The sequence below is a fragment of the Pipistrellus kuhlii genome, unplaced genomic scaffold, assembly GCF_014108245.1.
Source record: "Pipistrellus kuhlii isolate mPipKuh1 unplaced genomic scaffold, mPipKuh1.p scaffold_m20_p_10, whole genome shotgun sequence".
NCBI lineage: Eukaryota > Metazoa > Chordata > Mammalia > Chiroptera > Vespertilionidae > Pipistrellus > Pipistrellus kuhlii.
Genome location: NW_023425405.1, coordinates 14,707,187 through 14,725,255, shown reverse-complemented (window position 1 = coordinate 14,725,255; position 18,069 = coordinate 14,707,187). Strand labels below are relative to the sequence as shown.

General features: G+C 44.3%; 1 pseudogene; it reads left to right on the top strand.

Annotated features, from left to right (window-relative positions):
- Positions 1–8,950: 8,950 nt before the first annotated feature.
- On the top strand, positions 8,951–10,221 carry LOC118714552 (annotated as a pseudogene).
- Positions 10,222–18,069: the final 7,848 nt, after the last annotated feature.

Below are 18,069 nucleotides of genomic sequence, written 5' to 3'. Positions count from 1 at the left end.
TCCATCACTTTTAGCTGTAACCTTGCACAAGACACTTAGCTCCTCTGAGCCTCATTTGTCACAACTATAAACAAAGGGACACTAATGCCTCCCTTGTGTTGTGGCAAGAATTAGAGATACTCTAAGCATGGCCTTTAGCATTGTGCCTCATGCAGAGGACACACAAATAGACTGACCTGGGTTTGAATCTCTGCTTTGGCAGTTATACCCTGCTTGACCTTGGGGAACCTAGCTAATCTCTCTCCAAGTCTGTGAGAAGGGGAGATAAAAATGATAACTCTTTCTCAGGGTGGAGCAGGGTAGTTAATGAGAAAAGAGCTTCTTCATAAAGTGAAGAGCCCACGGCAACTACATGGCATTGCAGCCACTGTCTTTGCCCTGTTCATGATCAAAACCTTTGTATCTTCATCATCATCACAACAACCATCATCTCAGGAAAGGAAGTAAGAGTATTCCCATCTTTGCAGCCAATAAAACCTGGTAAGAATCAGAGCAGCAATAGCCCTAAATTAAAGGGGGTGGGGGTGGTAAATTGGGGTGAATAAAAGGGAGGAAAGAAATGGGGTGGAAGGTGAAGAGGCGGTGGGTGTTAGGAGAGACTCTCTTTTCTTATTTGTCTCAGCACCGAGGAAAGGTGTGCCAGCTTTTTATTTGTTCTCTTTACGCTTGTTTGCTTGCTGAACAAACCCCTGTATTGTTTTCTGCAAGCCAGGCCTGTTCTAACCACTTTACAGATAATAAATTAATTACTTACAAATGTACATGCATAATCATTTGCTTATATGTAGAACTAGGAGTCTCAGGCCTTTGCTAAAGCAGCAGGTATCTGTTCTGTCTCACTCCCACTCTCTTTTCTGGGGGCCAGTAAGAGAGCATTTGTGTGCCCAACTACACACTACTCTTTCGTTTCTTATTCGAAAGAGATTTACTGAGCACCTATTAAGCCAAGGAGACTTTGCACTGGAGCTTCTATTCCAATAGAAAGAAACAGACAACAAAACATTAGTTATAAAGCAATATTCCTGAAAACCCAGAATTTCAGCGTGAAGTTCATCAGATAGTCTTTCTGAATTCAGCTTCCGATAGATGAGAGGGCAGCAAACACCTGGCATCTGGCTTTGGGGAGTAGGTTTACATGAAGATATGCCAATTAGAGGAAGACACAGGTGGGGTGACCAGAAGCCTGGGCAGGCACCCACATCACACCTTTGCCTGGCATCAGCTCGAAGTCCCTACCTGAAAACTGCAGGCACAGCTCCAGCATCTCGAAGGCAAAAAGTTTTCCCCACTTCACCACTTCCTCTGGCAGCTCTTGGATGTGGTGTGTGACAGCACCATCTTCAAGAATCTGTTGAGTACTGAACGGTTTCAGAGGGCCGATCGGTGTCAGAACTTCCTATCTCTTTATCTCCGGTGGGGACTGTTTCAACAGCCAGAGGAAGTGGGGATGATACATTTTCTTAGGAAACACATATTAAAGTTCAGTTTGTTAAATCAGCCCCCTGATCTTATCCACGGTGGGCACTTATTCTAGCAACAGAACCAGGAGGTGATAAATCCTGTAAGCTAAGTCCGCAGATGGTTATCCTAACGGAGGACGAAATCAATGGGGAAGTCGTCTGAGGATCGGTACTTGGGGCTTGTAGAATACCAGGCTGGTGTACTGCTTGATCAGATTGCAATCATTATTTTCCCCTGGGGCGCGTGTCATCTCAATAACAAAGCTTTTGGCATGGTTGGGATTTTCTTCTTCTGGCGAGATCAGCAGAAACACCTGTTACCTGTGTTCCTGTTTTCAACACGAAATTCACTCGTTTACTGAGCCAAGGTAATTTTGGGAAGCACGACTGGAAAAGGGGCTTTTCTGCAGGTGGCAGTTAACACAACCCCTGTCAATGCTTCCCAAAGAGCTTCAGGCGCTGAGGAAAGCATCCAAACAGCCTGCGGGACATTCAATTGGGGGAGCAAAATTCAATTTGGGGAGACTTCATGGGCAGACAGGACATGAGGTTAAGCAAGTGAAAGTTTTATAGAAAGCAGTGTAGAGGCTGCCATTTGTCCTGTTTATTTAGTCACCCAGTAAGTGCTGGGGGCAGTCTGTGTGCCAGGAAAGGCGCAGAACACAGCATAGAGGCCACCTGAACAAATCTGTCTCTCCCCCCATGAGCGTAGGATCCAGGGCAGATCCCGCTAACTCGGCACCGGCTTATTTTTTTGCACAACCTGCGGGCTAAGACTGTTTTTTTCCTTCTTTTTAATAATATTTTCTGACCTGTGAAAATGACATGAAATACAAATTTCAGTGTCCTTAAGTAAAGTTTTATTGAAACAGCCCTGCTCCTACATTTATATATTGTCTGCAGCTGCTTTCTCACCACAATAAGTCGAGTCATTGTGATAGAGACCTTCAGGCCTGCAAAACCTAACAAATGTATTATCTAGCATTTTAAGGCAAATGTTTGCCATCCATGATGTAGGAGACACCTGTGAGTAAGAGGAAGCTACCTCACAACGTGCAAGTGACAGAGGGTGTTAGTGCAGCAGCAGCTCCTTGGCTTGAGGACTCCAGGACAGCCAAGGTATTGGATCTGTCCTTAGCAAGTGTTACTGCTGTTACAAAGAGCTGTCTTTGCAATGAGGGAGTGCTTCAAAGAAAGGGGAGGCTGGACTGGCTGCTGGTGATTAATAATAAAAGTAAGAAGGCATCAACCACTCGAGAGATGGAGGGGGGGCGGGGTAGGGAAGGGGGTGTACTTGGGTAATGGTTTTTGTGATAACAGAGCCTAAAACAAGAACTTGATATAAAGAGTTTCTTTGGGAGCTGATCTCAGGAAACAGGACTGAGAGAATGCAAAGAGTGAAGCAGGGAAGGAAGGAAAGCCAATAGAAGGTGTTGATGATGGGTTACTGCTAAGGGCAGCTGAGGCTTAGTTCTTCTGGGAACCTGTGAGGAACAGGTAGAACAACCCTCAAAATTGCTCCACCCACTGTGTGGCAGGGAAGCAGGGTTATTTAATCTCTGATTCTTTATTGGTTAAGCTGCCATCATCTTCTCTATCTGTCAAAATGGCACCTGCAGGTGGCTGCTGAGCCCCTTCAGAAGCTGGAGAGAAAGTTCTGGGCCTCTGAGAAAGTTCTGGGCTCATCTGGAAGTGGGCTGCTGCCCCATGAGGGAGCTGTCCACCACCGCCATGCTGGAGTCAAGTGGATCAAGGACATGTGGCACCAGGTACCATGAGCATCTGCTGCAGAGATGTCCACCCAGATTGGTAGGAATAAGAGTAAGCTGTGGCCCCAGCTATGATACATTCTGTTAGCCTGCTGGCTCCTGCTGCTGGCTCCTCAGATCTACTGGTTGGCTCCCCTCGGGGAGCATGTGCTAGAACAAATGCATTCTGGGAGTTCAAAGCCTTGATTCCCTGTATTAGAGTTCTCCAAAGAAACAGTACCAATAGGACACACACACACACACACACACACACACACACACACACACTTATTATAAGGATTGGCTCATCCAATTATGAAGACTGAGAAGCCCCAGGATCTGCTGTCAGCATGCTGGACACCCTGGAAAGCAAGTGATGTAATTCCATCTGAATAGGAAGGCTTGAGAACCTGAGTACTGAGAGCCAGAGAAGATTGATGTCCCAGCTCAACAGTCAGGCAGGAAGGGCTAGTCTTCCTTCCCCTGCCTTTTTCTTCTAAGCAAGTCCTCGATGGATTGGATGATGCCCACCCACATTTGGGAGGACAAACTGCTTTACTGAGTCCATCAATTCAAATGCCAAACTCATCTGGAAATATGCTCACAGACACACCCTGAAAGAACGTTGAGCCAAGTGGCTGAAGCCTGTGATCCAGTCAAGTTGACATAAAATTAACCATCATAGTCCCTGACAGGCCCAGGCAAGCTATTTATCTTTTAAGACTAGAAAAATAGTCTTAACTCATACATTTGTGATGAGGATTAAATATCTTTTGAATCTCACAAAAGATCAAAGTGCCATATAAATAAGACATTGTTATTACTATTCTGTCAAAGGCCTCTTCTCATTTCCTCTATAACGCGAAGACTTTCAGAGTCAGCCTCCTGCCAGCAGCTCGCCTCGTGCCCGATCTGTATGCATCAGCATTTCTCCACAGGGGGAGTTTGCCCCTGTGCAGAGGATGGGTTTGCTGGGCCCCAGAATGTGTCTTGTTACCCATTCCATATCTTGTCATCTCCCTACCTTGTTGTCGATCAGTGTAACTTCCAAGCACTAAGAAACTGCAGACATCCCCAAAAAAGCTATAGGGAGGTTCCTATCTCTAACAGATAAACCTTTGACCAAGATTTTTCTTTGAAATTAAAAATGAATAATAATAAGAAAGCTATGGGGCATTCCTGAAGCCCAGCTCATTCTTTGTTTCCTGAAAAAAAGGGAAAAAAAGAAAAGAAAAAAAGACTGTTGCCTGGCTGGTGTGGCACAGTAGTTGAGCATCAACCTATGAACCAGGAGGTCCTGGTTCAATTCCTGGTCAAGGCACATGCCTGGGTTGTGGGCTTGATCCCCAGTGGGGTGTGCAGGAGGCGGCTGATTGATGATTCTCTCTCCTCATTGATGTTTCTATTTCTCCCTCTCCCTTCCTCTCTCTGAAATCAATAAAAAATATTTTTAAAAAAAAGACTGTTTGGTTGGCAGATGAGAAACCCATTCACATTATATGTGTCTTGCCTTCCTGGGACCATTGAAAAAAACACTTTTCATATTTCCAAGCAGTTGACTTTTTTATTGTGTTTGCTACTTGTGCAATATCTGGGGAGAAAAATCCTGTTGCTTTTAAATATATGCAAAGAATCTCATCCTGATAGAAAACGGTTTTCATCAAAAGGAGAAGTAAACAGGGAAACGGAGAAGGAGATAAGGAGGGGGGAGAGACCGAGAGAGCAGTGAGCCATTTCAGGTTGCCATCCATACCCTGGGCTGTCAAAAAGAAGGCAGGCGCAGAGAGAAATGATAGCAATAGGGAAGCGTCAACATCTGGAATTCACCGCTCATCACTTCTCGGTTCAGGCTAGGTGAAATGCTATGAAAAGATCTATTCTGTTTGAATCCATTTATTTTCACAACAGCTGAGAGGCACCAAGTAAAACCAATTCGATTTTACAGATACGGGACATGAGTACCTAGTTTTCTGTGACAGTGGGGCTGGCGAAGGCATCAGGAAACAACCATTCCCTAGGCCAGCTTTTGCTTGGAACAGTCCAGTTCTGTGGGGTCCTTTGCTTTGCCCGTTCATCCCTCACAGTTCATCCCTGTGCCACTAATGGCACTTCCTTCTCCAAGGTCATTATAAGCAGTGGTTCTGAGATTCTGTTATTTGTAGAAAGGATTTTTTTTTTAATTGAAACTTTTACACTCTGAAATCAATTTCTTAAGGTCCCTTCTTGTTTTAAACACTGGCAGGCAGAAGTACTATTTTAAAAGAGAAGCACAGATCAAAGGCAAAAATTAAACCCACAGTGACAGGTCCCTCATGTAAAAGATTTTCCCACCATTGCCGTGTTTGGAATTTGCAGGAAGCAACATGTCTCATGTCCATTGCTTTGCATTTCTTTCATGCTCCCTATTCCTGAGAATTTGATAATCTCACAGATATGTTTCCCCCAGCCACATAAGCCAACTTGATATCCTTATTTCTCCTTAGTATTAATAGATACTAAGAGCGGATAAGGACAAGTGTCTTTTCTTGCGGTCTTATGAAAATCAAGAGAAGAGTCAGCATTTGGAGATAGGGCTCTGGGGTTTCTCCTTCCATGTGGGCTTCCTAGCTAATATAAACAGTCCGGTCCTGGGCTGATTAGACTGAGCAGGGCAAAGAGGAACCGTTAATTAGAAAAATACCTTTACTGGGGCATCTGGGTAGTATATCAGAGCATCCAGCATAGGGATCTTAGGACAAACACTGGTAATTCCAGCAGAAAAATAGAAAAATAGAAATTAGATGAGGAAGGAGAGCCAGGCAGTCCCACTGTCTCTAGGGCCCACAGCCCCCCTGGGCAACGCTTTGGCAAGAAGCTTGTTACACTCGTGAGAATCAGATCTACAGAAAGGCTCTGGAAGATGCAAGACATAAGCTGAGAGCCGGAAGCTTAAATCTTGTTACTGGTGGCTGCACAGCCCCTCACTCTGAAACAGAGGATATATCCACGAACCACAGGGAGCCAGACACAGGTTCTACTGTTGATTCTACAAGGGAAGGACCTGATTCAGAGTAAGATGTCCTCATTGTCTCCAAGGAACCTCTGCTTGCAGAACTCAAATACGTTTAACCCAGAGGTGCCCTGAGGTCAGTAAGCAACAATGGGCAAACTCAACAAGACTTCAATTAGGTAGTGGGAGTTGAACCAAGCTGGGGCAGCTCCCCTAGTGACTGTCTAAGTTAGAGCAATTCGTGGTTCCTGTGTGAGCTGCTCTGAGGACCCTCTACTCAGTATCTGGAGCCTGGATTTCCTAGCAATGTAATAGGTGCTCATGAAATGGGGTGACCCTGAAAATGAGAATCAGATCCACAGAGAGAAAGTCTTACCATTTCTAGGGTGTAGATATCATTTCCCCAGTCTACACGCCAGCATTCTCCCATGAAATAAGTCCTGAAACACATCATTTCATCATTTCAAGAGATTTCTGAAAACTGCAATTCTCCAATCTGGCTTCCCCATCCCCAAAATCTGTCCACAAATCCAGGACATAAGCATATCATACTTCCTTCCCCTCTTCAACTAGATAACTGAATTTTAAATTCAGTGTAAAACAATTCAAGATTAAAATGACGAATTAACTGCTAAATATTTAATGTCAAGGAAGAGCCATTTAAAACCCATAAAATTTCAGGCAATAAATCTAAACAGTAGAGTGGAGAAGTGTTATATTAACTTAGACTTTGCAGCACCTTAATATTGTCTTATATCAGCCGATTGCCGATTGTAGAACACACAGCACATTTACTGCATAAATTTATGAACATGTTCCGGTAACCCCATCCATTTTCTCTGTATTGTTTTCTCTTGGCATTTATAGCAACTTCAGTTTGTCACCACGCAAGGATAAATGATTTTTAAAATTTCATTCCAGTGCTGGCCCTTGTTTAGTGGAGTGCTCTCACGGCCCCCTCACTTTTCTTTCATTACCCTTGAAAAAAATCAAGTTGCGTTTTTAAAATGTAAGTGGTAGAATTTAAGGCAGACTTGAGAGGAGCTCGAGCCAAAGAATGGAAGGCTCCCCTTCATCTCTGGCAATAATTCACTCTCAGAATCCAGGTTGTTACTTTTAATGTATTCTACCGAGGTTGCTCTGAAGGCAATAATACTTGCCCCAAAGCAATCCTCTAGAGAAATCAAGGGAGTTGAAATAACAGTGAGGTGAACATGCCTGTGAGTTATAGAATATTCCTTGAATTAAAGTGGTAATGAATGACTGTGAATCATACGAAAGTGGCTGGATCTTTAACATGGTTTTACTTCCTGGAGTACTTAGTCCCTCCTTGCTGGCCTCTCCACAGGGAGGCCATATACAGCTATATGGCTTGTGCACTGCAGCCCACACAGGCCACAGTGTGAACACCTGTCCGGATCCTCATGCTCCACCTCTAGGAGGCCTTTGCAGATCCCCCGCCCCCCATCCCAGTCCTCAGGACCCTCTCCCTCAGTAGATGCTCAAAGATGCTACCAGTGGTGTCTCTGACCCCACTCTCATGTGAGACCATGCCCCCAAGAATGATTCTCACTAGGAAGCAGAAAGACCTAAGATGAGCTGTCAAGAGTGAATCAAGAAGCGGGCTTTCTAAGTCAGTCCCCTCAGTGATGTTGAATCACCTGCTGAAAACAGCAAGAGTTCCTGAGCCAAGGAAGACTCAGCATTGCCACAGGGAATCCAAAATGAATATCTGGCTGCCTTGGGTGGTTTTGCTCAGTGGATAGTGTTGGCCTGCAGACCCAAGAGTCTGGAACTCAATTCCTGTCAAGGGCATGTATCTCAGTTGCAGGCTCCTCCCCAGCCTGTGCCGTGGTCATGGTGTGTGCAGGAGGCAACCAATTGATGTGTTACTCTCACATAGATGCTTCTCTTTCTTTCCCTCTTTCTTCCATTCTCTCTAAAATCAATGGAAAAATATCCTAGGGTGAGGATAAAAAAAAAAAAAAAAAAAAAAAAAAAAAAAGAGTATTCTGGCACAACCAATTCTTCATCTGAGGGAGGCTGATGGCTGTGCCTGAGGCTACCACTGAGAAGCTCAAGAATTTCCTCCCTTAGATGCTGAGGCCTGAGCCAGTCATATGCACTTGTCCCAGCCTCCATCCTTGGGAGCCATCAAAAACTGGGTTTAGCCCTAACCGGTTTGGCTCAGTGGCTAGAGCATTGGCCTGCAGACTGAAGGGTCCCAGGTTTGATTCCAGTCAAGGGCATGTACCTTAGTTGCAGGCGCAGCCCCAGTTGCAGGGGTGCAGGAGGCGGCTGATCAATGTTTCTTTCTCATCAATGTTTCTAACTCTCTATCCCTTTCCCTTCCTCTCTGTAAAAAAGTCAATAAAATATATATTTTTAAAAACTGGGGAGCTTAAAGATTGGGGCCCCCTGCCGGGACCGGTTTGGCTCAATGGATAGAGCATCGGCTTGGGGACTGCAGGGTCCCGGGTTCGATTCCGGTCAAGGGCATGTACCTTGGTTGCGGGCATATCCCCAGTAGGGGGTGTGCAAGAGGCAGCTGATTGATGACTCTCTCTCATTGATGTTTCTAACTCTCTATCTCTCTCCCTTCCTCTCTGTATAAAATCAATAAAATATATTAAAAAAAAAAAAAAAAGATTGAGGCCCTTAAGGGATATACCACAGGGACCACAGCCCAGCTGAGCCTGTCGCCTGCTGTGTCTGCCATCACAGGGAGATAGATCTCTGCCTTCTGAAGCTGAGACACCCAGCCTGTCCCCAAGCTGAAGCTTCAGGGTACTGAGGTACCAGCCAGATGTCTTTTTCACAAAGGACCAGTGGTGGCACAGGGCAATGGGGCTCCTGCCAGTAACAGGGAGACGGACACGGGGGAGCTGGCTGAACTGGGACCCCTGTTAGAGAGAGAAGGGCAAACAGGGAATTGCTGACCCAGCCAAAGCTGAAGAAGAACAAGTGTGCCCAGTGCCCCAAGAGGGGGAGAAGAAGAAGGAGGAGGAGGAAGAGGAGAAGGGGAAAGAGGAGGAGAAGGAGGAGGAGGAGGAGGAGGAAGAGGAGGAGGGGAAGGAGGAGGAAGAGGAGAGGATCCTGACACTTCCCCTGCAAGCGCATCATGCCATGGAGAAGATGGAGAAGTTCGTGTATAAGGTCTGGGAGGGATGCTGGAGGGTCATCCTGCATGATATGCTCCCTGACTGGCTGAAAGACAATGATTACTTGCTTCATGGCCACAGGCTGCCCATGCCCTCCTTCCAGGCTTACCTTAGGAGCATCTTCCGCCTCCACACAGAGACCAGCAATATCTGGGCCCATCTGCTTGGTTTTGTGCTGTTTCTCTTTCTGGAAACCTTGACCCTGCTGAGACCAAACATGTACTTCATGGCCCCCCTGCAGGAGAAGGTAGTGTTTGGGATGTCCTTCTGGGCGTGGCGCTCTGCCTCCGCTTCTCCTGGCTCTTTCACACCGTGAAAGTCTGCCACTCAGAGAAAGTCTCTTGGGCTTTTTCTAAACTGGGTTCAGGGATTGCTCTACTGATTATGGGAGACCTTGTCCCCTGGCTCCGTTACTCCTTCTACTGCTCCCCACAGCCACGGCTCATCTACCTCTCCATCATCTGTGTCCTGGGCATTTCCGCCATCACTGTGGCACAGTGGGACCGGTTTGCCATTCCTACACACTGGCAGACAAGAGCAGGGGTGTTCCTGGGCCTGGGCTTCATCAGTGGGTTTACAATCCACGAGGGCTTTTGAGGCCACCACTGTGGGCCAGATGGGCTGCTTCTTCCTCATGGCTGTGATGTACATCACCCGGGCTGGCCTCTTTGCTGCTCAAATTCCTGAATGCATCTCTTCTGGAAAGTTTGACATATGGTTCCAGTCGCATCAGATTTTTCACATCCTGGTGGTGGCAGCAGCCTTTGTCCACTTCTATGGGGTCTCCAACCTTCAGGAATTCTGCTGAGGGTCCGGAGGGCGGCTGTACTGCTGACTCTCATCTCTGAGCCTCCCCCAAAGGCTGGAGAGGAACGTCCCAAGTGCTTTCCAACATAACTTCTTTGCTGAAGTGAAAGGAAGGCCTGAGTTGTTTGTTCCTAGAGGAAACCTCTTAGAGAATCTAGTGTCAGCCAGGCTTCAGCCCACCTCCCCACCTCAGGGTGGGGTGCGGGGGGGAGATAAGCTTCTGTGTCTTGCCCCGAGGAAGGGGTGAACCACCTGGCTATGCCCCTCCTCAGCAGCCCGCCTCAGCAAGGCAGCTCTGTTCCCTTGGCACAGAGTGCTTTGAACCTCATATTGAGATTTTATCCCTTCTCCAACCATTTTGGGGGAAAAATGATGGATTGGGACTCTTCAGAAATTCTATTTCTGGAAGAAAATGCCCCTCCCTTACCCCATCCTTTGTAACCTGGCTTAGAACAGGCCATCCATTTTGTAGCACTCTTTTCAGAAATGCTTGTAGCCTGTCTCGTCTTTCTGGGGCCTGGATCTGCCAACAGCAGGAAGAAGCCACCAACTCTGAGGCAGCTTGCTAATCACGGAAGTGTATCTAGGCTTCAAATAACTTGCATTTTAATTTTTTTTTCTTGGTAGAATAATGTAATATTATAATGGGGAGAGATATTAATATTTAATACTAAGCTTTAAAAAGAAATCTGTTATCATTGCTGTGTATCCTGATACAAAGGCTATGGTGATGATAAAATGAAGTACAGAAGACAATTAGCATTAAAAAAAAAAAAACACCCCAAAACTGGGTTTAGTTGAGCTGCACCTAAATCCCACCTGGCTTTAAACAAGAGCCTGCAGCCTCTCTATTAATATCGCTTAGGCCCCCAGCCCAACTCCATGGCCTGACCAATTGGCATGTCCTCTAAACCTGGCTGGTATATCGTCACATCATTGTTTCTATCAAGGCCATAAGCAGTCCTGAACAGGTCAGCTGTACTAACAGTTTGACACTTGTCACATGTTACCTGTGACATGTACTGTACATAGTACTCCACCACTCAGCCTGGAGGACACAGGCCAGGTTGCATTGATGGCCAGGGTCAGCACGGTGATGAACACACAGTGGGCACTCAAAAAGCATGTGATAGGAGTGCCATGCATGTAAAATGAGCAGTTTTAAATTTCTTAGAGTAATAAAAGATGCATAGCCCTAACCGGTTTGGCTCAGTGGACACAGCGCCGGCCTGCCGACTGAAGGGTCCTGGGTTTGATTCCGGTCAAGGACATGTATCTTGTTGAAGGCACATTTCCAGTAGGGGTTGTGCAGGAGGCAACTGATCAATGTTTCTCTACCTTCGATGTTTCTAACTCTCTATCCCTCTCCCTTCCTCTCTAAAAAAATCAATTAAAAAATATATTTTTTTAAAGGAGCCTAGCTCCAGTATCATCTGTTTCTTAGTACCTGCTATTTATATGCCTATGGTTAATAATCCAAACCTGTTTCTATGGTGAATGTGGCAGGACTATGTCATTATGGGCCTGTAACTTTCTCCTCCCTTTGAAAAGCTATGTGATTACCACGCCTCTAAGGTTCTCTCCCTTTGTAAGTTCTTTCCAATATTTTCTTGAGCCTCCAAGAGTGGCTCCTCTTGCCATGTCCTGGATTGTTTTGTGCAAAGTTCTTATAAATGCTAATGGAGAGCCAGGGCAGGAGATACCGAGAGATCAGAATGAGGAGAAGAGCGCTAACATTTTTGTGGGGCTTTCTGATGCCAGGATATACATGACTTCATTCAACCCCATTTCACAGATGAGAAAAACGAAGTCCCAGAGAGCGAAGTAACTGCATAAGATAGATCGGGCCTTTAAAGTAGAACTGGATCAAATCCAGATATGTCTGACTCCAGGGCCCGTGCACCTTTCCCTACCTGTGTTTCAGAAGATGGATCCGTAAGATAACAATGACACTATCGAAGGTCAGGGAAGTGGATGAGAAAAATGATGTCCTCTACAGGTGAATTGTTTGGAGATAAAGGAAGACAAAGGGAGGTAATATTCCTGTAATATCTGGCTTTGATTTTATCCAAGAGAAGGGCAAGGATCACATCTGCCTCATTTACCATTGTCTCTCCACTGCTTAGTGCGGCGCCTGGCTCCTAATTTCTGCTTAATTGTTGAATAAATTTCCAGTCTCTGGCATGAGGCTTTTTTTTTTTTTTTTTTTTTTTGTAATTAGGTCTCAGCAAGAATAATCAAGTGCACCTTTATTGGTTTTAGTTACTATGCTTGCAGATTGTTTAATGAATATGTAATCAGTGGGGCCTCAGAGCTTACCCTATATCTTTCCTAGAAAGCAATTGAACCAAGTGTTTGGTTTGGATAATCAGAGACCATCCAATATGAAAGTCACTAGCTGTGTGTGGCTATTTAATTTAAAATTAATTAAAATTAAATAAAAATTCAGTTCCTGGGTTGGAGGAACCACATTTTGAGTCTCAATAGCCATATGAGGCTCCTGGCCACTGCACTGAACAGTACAGGTAGCAGCCATTTCCATCATCACAGAGACTTCTAGTGGGTAGCACTGGGATGGGGACATCACCTTTGGCATCAGCCAGGCAGAGGCTGAGTCAGCGATGCACTCCTCCACAGCTGTGTTACCCCCGACAAGTCATCACTTGGCATCTGTAAAACAGAAATAACAATAGTGTCAGGCTAGGTTTCCAGAAAAAGTGTCTGGAACAGAGAGTATATACACCTACTTTGCTGAGGAGTGTCACTGCAGGGAACAGGAGACAAAGATGGAACATGTGAAGTAGGACAGGAGGCAGAGACCACTATGGATGTACATGTGTTTGAGTGGCTTCCACTGTAATAAACGAGCCACTTGATTCTGGGAGACTACCTGAAAAGCTGTGTACAGTGAAGCTCCTATTCGGTTGTCTTGGAAGATGATGGGAAACACTTGTCCATTGGCTCCTACCCCCTTTGCTTCCCTTGTGGGGGTGAGTCAGCTACTCATCTCTGAACAGTAAGCTTTGCTTGCCTTGGCCTGTCAGGCAGTGATCACTGCAATTCCCACTCACCTCTCACTAAAAGATTCCTCTACTGAGCCCCCAGACATTCTCCTCCCACACAGAGGCAGAACAGTAATCAGGTCAATTAGCCTTGCTGGTACATTAGTTCCTTTCTTCAGCATGAGGATCCCAAAGTGAGCAGTTGGTAGTGGCCGCTTCAAGTTCAGTGACTAAGTCCTCTGGCACAACCCCTCCCCCCGTCTGTATGCTAGTGTTGGGGAGACAGCACCATATATCTTCTTTTGGCTCAATGTGTATACTATATCCTGGAGCAAAATGTCATTGCCCAGCAAGGGGTTATTCCTGAGATGGAGCTTTATTGGGAATGACACTCCCGAATAAAGTATTCTATCAGGCTGGTTGCCTCTGAATAATGGGCTACATGTTCAGAGGGTCCTGTGGTCACGTGTTCATTGTTGCACCTGCTTTTCATAAAAATGGACCCATTCTTCGAAGGCAATGTTGTGCTTGTGCTGCACACATGCATAGGCATTCTGCAGATCAATAATGGTGGCTCTGGGGGAGATACTGTGGGTGGAAAAGCAAATGCATATCTGGAGTATCAATTCTGTTAAGGGCAAATTTCTGCTCCCTTTGGAATACCCTGCCTGTGTATTCTGGATCTGATATAATCAACCTGCTGTCAAGTGTCCGGGTGGTGTCCTTGAGGAGTGGTACCAGATCAAGGGCTCAAGGTCACTGTTTACAGGTTGAACATTCAATGTGAGAGGGAACCCATGCTGTTGGACTGTTGCATAGTCTCCACTCCTGCCACTGTGGTCTCTCTGTTTTTAGATCCGTTGTCCACCACTGGAGTGGCTTAGGCTAGAGGCTAGCTGACATCACAGGATGAGTCATCCTGTCTGCCTGGCTGTTTACAGCCTTCCCAGCATGGGCTGTTCCCTGCTGCGCATCAGTGTGAGGCACAAAGATCTGCATGCTTTCTACTCATTCCCAGAAGTCCATCCACATGCCTTTTTGTACACTTCTCTATCTTATATCTTCTAGTCTCTCAAATCCATAACCAACTAGTCAAAGCATTCACTACTGCCCAGAAAACTATGCTTAGTCATACTTTTCCACCCATAAAAATGGAACAGTTAAGTGACTATGCTCATTGTTCTGCCTAGTAGGAAAATTTTGTTTTACCACTGAACTCATAAAATCAATTTTTGGCCAGTACCAACATAAATGCCAGCCCATCCATGAACCAGATGGAAATTCTTTCTTCCTCTATTACTTAGCTGTAGGGACACCCTCCTCCTGTTCCACAAAGCCTTTGGTGTGAGTTGAGGAACAGAAGTTGGTGCAACCTGGGTAGGTGGCTTGGGAACTGAGCCAACTAGTCATAAAATGTGCCTATGTATTCTGGACCTGCTCTGACAGGATCCCAGATGCACTGTCTGTTATGCACAGTGAACTGCAGCTGTGCCCAACTGGCTTTTGACTTGGTAGCTCTGGTAACAGTGAGCTCACAATGGTCACTTTGAGTTTCATAGGCATTTAGAGTCAGGTATTAGATCTCTATTAGGGCCCAAGAGCACAGTTGAAACTACTTCTAAAAAGGAGAGCAATTCTCTGACTCAGAGGGAATAGTGTTACTCCAGAAACCCGCTATAATTCTCATGTCAGGGCTTGCCAGAAACGTCACACAGCATTCCTACCCACCAGGGACCACTGTAATGGTATTTGATCTGCTGGGTCATGTGACCAAGGTGTCAGAGAGGTTTGCCCGCAGTCTGGATCTATTGCTGAATTCTTTTTGTTTTCTGCATCCCACTTAAAAATGGAAGCCTTTCTGGTCTTCTGATAACCTGATCAGAATAGTGTTTTCAAGTGTACTGCGTGCTGCTTGCCAAGTTCAAAAAGGCTCATCAAACACTTGTTCTCTACCTTAGAGTGGATACCCCAGTACATTCCAGATTCATGGACTCCTAAAAGTTTTATCACCCACTCTGTATTTACAGGAAACACAGAGGAATTTGCCAGAAGTCACCACAGGGATGCCATTAGCAAAATCCAACCTTCAAGAAAAATGACCCAATTTTTAAAAATAAATAAATTGCAAGGAACAAATCTAGTGAGATGGAAGGAGAACTAATAAATTATAAGAGACTTAAAAACACATCAACCAATTGCAATGTATAGGCTTTATTTGTATCTATAATCATATAAACAATTTTTAAAAATTTGTGATATTTATGAAACAACTGGAAATTTGAAAAATGGCTGAATATTTACTTGATGGCATTGAGGAATTCTTAAGAGTTTTTTGCATGCAAAAATGATATTGCAACTTTACTAAAAGGATGCCCCTTTTAGAGATATACAGTATATGGGGTATTTGTAGGTGAAAAGATCTGGTGTCAGGGATTTGTTTCAAAATAATATGGGAGGGAGAAAGTGAATGAAGTTATATATGAAACAAAATGGGTTATGAGTTGATAATAGTTGCAGCTAAGTGAAGGATACATTGTGATTCATTCTTTTATCTGCCTAATGTTGTATATGTTTGCAATTTCCTATTGTAAATGTCTAACATATTTTAATTTAAATAAAAAAAATATTAGTACATAATTACTCTAGTAGTGCTTGCAACCTAAGTCATTGTAGAATTTATCTCCACAAATTGGCTCACTTACAAGGGCATCCAGGCCTTGCCATCCCATCCCCACTAAGTCCCATTTGTATGATGCCGTTAATGTTCTGGTGGAATGTCCTGTCAATCAAGTCCCTGCAGACTCCACGGGGGGCAGCGAACAAGAAAGTTAACATCGCCCTGGGGCAAGACACTGACTGCATTTCTGTTCCTCTCATGTAAAATGAAGCTGACTCTGACCCTCCCCATACTGTTCTGGATAAGGAAGAAGGCATTTGCCACATCAATAGCCACAAGCTGAGAACTAGAGGCTGTGTTGACCTGCTTTAGGACACAACAGCTGACATGGCAGCTGCTAATTGAAGCTAGGTACTACCCAATTAAGGTTTATGGGTATTATTCACCATAATCTAGCTTGGGTGTTTTTATTTTTTATTTTTTATTTTTTCCCCAGCATTCAGATGAGTGAACTGAATGCAAATATTATGGTAATCCCTACCCCTACATCATTTTTTATTTATTTATTTATTTTTAGTTTAAATATATATATTCTTAGCCGAAACCGGTTTGGCTCAGTGAGTGGATAGAGTGTAGGCCTGCAGACTGAAGGGTCCCAGGTTCGATTCTGGTCAAGGGCATGTACCTTGGTTGTGGGCACATCCCCAGTGGGGGGTGTGCAAGAGGTAGCTGATTGATGATTCTCTCTCATCAATGTTTCTAACTCTACCCCTCTCTCTTCCTCTCTGTAAAAAAAATCAATAAAATATATATATATTTAAATATATATATTTTTTAATTTTTCAGCCCTATACCTTTTGAGCCTCTGATGGTAGTGCTAGTCTCTACAATTCCTTCTAGGATGCACAATTGCTTTACTATATTGGCCAGAATGATGGGGGAGGGAAGCAGTGACAAGTGCTTCCACACTGTCCTTTCTGTCACAGTGTCTTTTATTCTAGAGGTCAGAGAACTAATGAGAGGATTCTTTCAACTTCTGATTATATCCATCCCAGTGGAATACTCAGGGACTTTTCATATCAACCCATGCTGAGTGTGAGCAGAGGGGCACCCAGGCAGACAGGCAGCACAGGACCAAGGGCAGATACTACCAGGTTGCATCTGTAGGAAGCTGACGGGAGTCTGTGCAAGACTGGTCACTGAACCAGTGGCTAGACTAACAGATAAGTGAGGCTCAGAACACTTGACATATGTACAGGAAGTGTCCTATAGAGTCAAAGCCATGTCAAAGGATTATTGGGAAGACCAAATGAGAAAACCATGTAATGTTGCATTACACATTACATACTAAAGCTATTCTGTCATTGGTGTAATTCTTGTTCTTATTATTATTTCCCTGAAGAACAGACCTGTTGTTTGGGAAAAGGGCAAGTAACAGAAAGCTTAGGTTATTCTACCACCACCTCCCATTGTTCTGGCACTTCTCCTTAAAGAACTCATTTTCCTGCATGGCCCCATAAGGCAGGCAGGCATAATTATCACTACAGTAATAATTGCCTGTTAACCTCTTCTATGATAATCTCCACTAATAACAGCAAGTTATTTATTTATTTTTTTTTTTAGCTTTCTTCCCATTGTTAATTAAGTTTTTGCTCAGTAGTCATCCTGGACACTTCTCATTCCTTAAATTCTCTTCTCAGAGGTTTGTTGTGATTTTATTTTGGCATCTGTATTCTGAGCTGTCCTTATTCTGAATCTTGATTGTATTATCAGGTTCACAAAACTTTCTTTCATGATGTGTAATAGCTTAGTAACCTTTAAACTAGTCTAGAGAGGAAAATAATTTAAAACAAAAGAAAAAGTAAACAATTTAAAAGAAAAAAAAAGGGAGAGATAAGAAAAAATATATAGATGGAGAGAAACAATATAAAGATGAGATAGTTGATATAAACCCAAATAAATCAATAATCGCTTAACAAATGTGGACTACTGCTTTAGCTAAAACACAAAGATTTTTAGACTAGACCTAAAAGTCCAATTACATATTATTTATTTTTTAAAAAAAACATCTAAAATATAAGGCTATTGCTTGGAAGGTGTGGCTTAGTGGTTGAGCCTCAACCTATGAACCAGGAGGTCATGGTTCAATTCCCGGTCAGGGCATATTCCCCGGTTCCTGGCTCAATCCCAGTAGGAGTCATGCAGGAGGCAGGCAATCAGAGATTCTCTTTCATCATTGATGTTTCCATCTCTCTCTCCCTCTTCTTTCCTCTTTGAAATCAATA